Source organism: Orycteropus afer, unplaced genomic scaffold (assembly GCF_000298275.1).
Source record: "Orycteropus afer afer isolate SDZICR_OR568_19922 unplaced genomic scaffold, OryAfe1.0 scaffold00102, whole genome shotgun sequence".
In the NCBI taxonomy this organism is placed as follows: domain Eukaryota; kingdom Metazoa; phylum Chordata; class Mammalia; order Tubulidentata; family Orycteropodidae; genus Orycteropus; species Orycteropus afer.
In genome coordinates this window covers 5,901,933-5,907,140 of record NW_006921689.1, presented here as the reverse complement: position 1 = coordinate 5,907,140, position 5,208 = coordinate 5,901,933, and the positions used below count along the sequence as shown (strand labels likewise).

Genomic DNA, 5,208 nt, shown 5'->3' with positions numbered 1-5,208 from the left:
AGGCCACACCCCTAGGGAAACTCCCTTTCAACAGATTGCCTGCTCAAAACATAATCATCTGATCCCATCATGGAAATAACCACATCACAACAGCTTAAAGCACACAGAATTGTGGTCCAGCCAAGTTGACACACAGCTCCAACTATCTCAATGACACACTAACACACATACAACCAAAACACATTAACCCTGTTTACATTTCATAGTTCATAAAAGAAGGAAACAGAAATATCTGATGCACATACATAGTGAAGAAGTATAACAATCACAGTCCTTTTTTCTGCAACTGATATTCAGAATTCCCTTCTTCCACCACCCATTCTTTATTTCCTGTGGCCTTAGCAAGCACCTCAGCTGGTTGTGGTTCTTGGCCTGGTGGGGTGACCCAAACCTTCATTTCTGAAGGGTCTGGGCCATTAGTAGTCATATCAGAATTGAGTGGCTGTAGTTTTCCATTGAGTTTAATCACAGGGCATAGTAGTACTAAGAGACATCCTAAAGAATCTCCTGTATTCCAGACATATTCTTCTTTACCTCCATTATGTAATGTCAATCCAATTTCCCCTAGGTAATCAGGATCTATCACACCAGAAAGTACAGTAACACCCTTCTTTGTCTGTTGATCCAGAGGCATGAGACCGGGTGGCATTCTTAACTTCCAGTCCAATGCAATAAGTATTGTATCTCCAGGTGGAAGTGTTCCTCCCTTTGGAAATAAGATCTCTAGACCCATGGAGCATAGGGTAGCAAGGACAGGAAGGAAAATATTTTTGAGTAGGTCACTAGGGGTAATGGAGTGTGGTGCCTCTCCCATTTCCACCTCTTGGTTCCTCGACTCATGAATCCTAGCTACTGGAGAAACAGCGCTGTATAGTGGACATTGGTTTAGAGCATATATAGCTTCCCAGGGAACATTGCCCCAACCCTTCAAGGTATTGCCACCTAGCTGGTACTGCAATTTTGCTTTTAGTAGGTTATTTCATCATTCTATCAAGCTACCAGTTTCAGGATGATGAGCAATATGGTAAGACCAGTGAATTCCATGAGCATAGGCCCATTGCTGCATTTCATTTGCTTTGAAGTGAGTCCCTTTATCTGAAGCAATGTTGTGTGCGATAATATGATGGTGGATAGGGCATTTGTAAGTCCACACATGGTAGTTTTGTCAGACGCACTGTGTGCAAGAAAAGTGAATCCATATCCAGAATAAGTATCTATTCCAGTAAGAACAAAACCCTGTCCTTTCCATGATGGAAGTGGTCTAATGTAATCAACCTGCCACCATTCCCCAAGGAATGGTTCCATATTGAAGACTCAGTGTTGGTCTCTGTTTTTGGCAGAGTGGGCACTCAGCAGTGGCAGTAGCCAAATCATCCTTGCTAAGTGGATGACCATGTTGCTGAGCCCATGCATAACTCCATCTTTGACACCATGATCACTTTGTTCATGAGCCCATTGAGCAATAACAGGAGTAGCTGTGCAAAAAGGATGGCTGGTTTCCACTGAACATGTCATCCTATCCATCTGATTGTTAAAATCCTCCTCTGCTGACGTTACCTTTTGGTAGACATTCACATGAGACACAAATATCTTTACTTCTTTTTCCACTTGGAGAGATCTATCCATATACTTGTTTTCCATACATCCTTGTCACCAATTTTCCAATCATGCTCCTTCCAAGTCTTAGACCATCCAGCCAAGCCATTGGCCATAGGCCATGAATCCATGTCCATTCGTACATCTGGCCATTTCTTGTTCCATGAAGAGTGAACAGCAAGATGCAGTGTTCAAAGTTCTGCCCATGGGGAGGATTTCCCTTCACCACTGTCCTTCAGGGAATTTCTAGAAAGGGGCTGCAGTGCTGTTGCTGTCCACTTTCAAATGGTGCCTGCATATTGCCAGAACCTTCTGTAAACCAGGCACAAGTTTTCTCTTCCTCAGTCAACTGATCATAAGGAACTACTCATGAGGCCATAGGTGCAGACTGGGAAAGGGAAGGTAATGTGACTGGAGTGGATACCATAGACATTTGGAACACTTCCTCATGAAATTTACTTGTGCCTTCAGGTCCTGATAAAGTCCAATCTCTTATATACCACTTCCATTTAATGATGAAGTGCTGCTGTTCACATCCAACATCCATGGGTCAGACAATACCCAGTTCATGATGGGCATCTTAGGCCTCATGGTGATTTGGTGGTCCATGGATAGGTGTTCAGTCTCTTCTAAAGCCCAGTAACAAGCCAAAAGCTATTTTTCAAAAGAAGAATAGTTATCTTCAGAGGATAGAAGGGCTTTTCTCCAAAATCCCATAGGTTTGCATTGAGATTCACCAATAGGGACTTGCCAAAGACTCCAAATAGCAGCTCTGTCTCCCACAGACACTTCAAGCACCATTGGATCAGCAGAGTATATACCCCAAGTGGCAGAGCAGCTTGCACGGCAGCTTGAGCCTGTTGCAGAGCCTTCTGCTTTTCAGAGCCCCAATCAAAACTAGCAGCTCTCTGAGTCACTTGATAAAAAGGCTAAAGCAACATACCCAAATGAGGGATATGTTGCCTCCAAAATCCAAAGAGGCCCCCCAGATATTGTGCCTCCTTTTTAGATGTGGGAGAAGCCACATACAATAACTTGTCCTTCACTTTAGTAGGAATATCTCAATATGCCACACACCACACACTAAATTTTGTTGGGTTAATACCCCATCCTCTAGTATGCAGGTGGAAGCTCTGGTAGCATAGTGCATAAGGCATTTGACTCCTAACCAGAAGGCTGGTGGTTCGAGCCCACCAGCTACTCTTCAGAAGAAAGATTGGGCAATCTACTTCTGTAGTGATATTGCCTCAGAAATCCAAGAAGGGGTTGCTGTGAGTCAGATCTGACACAATGGCAGTGAGTTTGGTTTTTGGTTAACATCATATGACTCACCAATAAGTCTGTTGTTGTTGTTGTTATGTGCCGTTGAGTCAGATCCGACTCATAGTGACCCCTCCTTGGGTTTCTGAGGCAGTATCAATACGGAAGTAGATTGCCCCATGTTCTTTCCGAAGTCTAGAGTTATCAATATTTCTTCCTTACTAGGTCCAATCAGCATAATGTAATCAATGTAAAGGACCAGTGTGATGTCTTCTGGAAGGGAAACGTGATCAAGATCCCTATGGACTTAGTTCTGGGGAGTTGATATATCTCTGAGGAAGCACTGTGAAAGTATATTGTTGGCCTTTGCAACTGAAGGCAAATTGCTTCTGATGGTTCTTTGAAACTGATACTGAGAAAAAGGCATTGGCCAGATCAGTAGCTGCGTACCAAGTAACAGAGGATGTACTAATTTGCTCAAGCAATGAAACCACATCAGGAACAGCAGCTACAATTGGAATCACCACCTGATTAAGTTTACAGTAATCTAATATCGGGAGCTCTGGTAGCATAGTGCCTAAGGCATTTGATTGCTTACCAGAAGGCTGGCAGTTCAAACCCACCAGCCACTCCTCGGAAGGAAGATGGGGCAATCTACTTCCATAGTGATACTGCCTCAGAAACCCAAGGTGGGGTCGCTATGAGTCGGGTTCGACTCCACGGCACATAACAACAACAACAATCTACTGTCATTCTCCAAGATCCCTCCATTTTTTGCACAGACAAAAGAGACAAATTAAATGGGGATGGGGTGACAATCACCACCCCTGCATCCTTCAAGTGCTTGATGGTAGCAGTAATCTCTGCAATCCCTACAGGGATGCAGTATTGCTTTTGGTTTACTATTTTTGTAAGTAGAGACAGTTCTAATGGCTTCCACTTGGCCTTTCCTACCATAATAGCCCTTACTCCATGTGTCAGAGACCCAATGTGGGAATTTTGCCAATTTCTCAGTGATACCACCTCGGAAACACAAGGTGGGGTTGCTATGGGTGACATCTGACTCGACGGCAGTGAGGGTTTTTTTTTTTTTTTTTGACAATCATGATGTTATTTGTCAGTCCAAGCATTCCTTAAACATGACCCTGTCTACTTCAAATCTGTAATATGTCTAAACAAGAGAAATTAAGAAAAAATTTCAATGACAGCTGACATCTGTTTTTTCTAAGACACCATTACAAGTAGGCTCATTGTACCTTAAAACTCATTTCCTCAACTATCAAAAGTGCAAAGTACCAGGCCATCCATAATCATTGGGACACTGACCTGATATTGTATTGCATTTCTTTTATTAAGAAGTTGTGATGTTGTGGTTAAAGCACTGGGCTGCTAACCAAAACAATGGCAGTTGGAACCCACCAGTCACTCAGCAGGAGAAAAATGAAGCAGTGTCCTTCTATAAAAATTTACAGCCTTGGAAATCTATGGAACCAGATCTATTCTGTCTTATAGGGTAATTATGAGTCAACGGCAGTGAGTTTTTTTCTGTTTTCCTTTTTATTAGCTCTCTAAATCCTTAAAATGTGACTCTAGATTTCACTATGTATCATCAAGGAAACCCAAATATTCTCTATCTGTTTTCATAATGTTCCCTTCACAGTTTCTATTGAGAATCTGTCTCTCTTCTGAGAATGCTTCTTCTTCATAGTTATCTCAGTGGTGATTTTTGTTATTCCCCCTTGCTCCATATTCCCAGACCCTGGGTGCACCTTTATGCCAACTAGAAAAAGATGCACCCTATACTGAGACACAGCTCAGGGCACAGTTCAATGCTTGGAAATAAGAACACATTGTATTTCAGTCATTATTATCTTTGGCTAGATGATTTGTGTAGTGTACAAACTTCACAGTCCTACAAGGTGGGTCAACATTTACTATAAGAAGACTTGGGGTACATCATATGATTCATGGTAAATGAAGGACAAGTTAATAAATGACTATAACAAGAAATGGTAGAAGTTATGTCCTGCCAAGTCATCTCCAACTCAAAGCAACCTCTCCTTGGGTTTCCGAGGTGGTATCACTATGGAAGTAGATTGTCAAACCTTCCTTCTGAGGGGTGGCTGGGTTTGAATCACCAGCCTTCTGGTTAGCAGTCAAGTGAATTAGGCATTACACTACCAGAGCTTCTAGAAGTGATATAGTCAGATGATATGAAGTTGACAAGAGTTGTAACTTTTGAGGGAGATATAGCAACAATTAGCAGCAAGATACAGCTAATACAACAATTAGCAGCAAGAAGGGCAATTCTCATTCTCCACATACATACCCAGTATATATGATATAACAGCC

General features: G+C 42.2%; 1 pseudogene; it reads right to left on the bottom strand.

Moving 5' to 3' along the window:
- Positions 1-265: 265 nt before the first annotated feature.
- On the bottom strand, positions 266-3,864 carry LOC122150189 (annotated as a pseudogene).
- Positions 3,865-5,208: the final 1,344 nt, after the last annotated feature.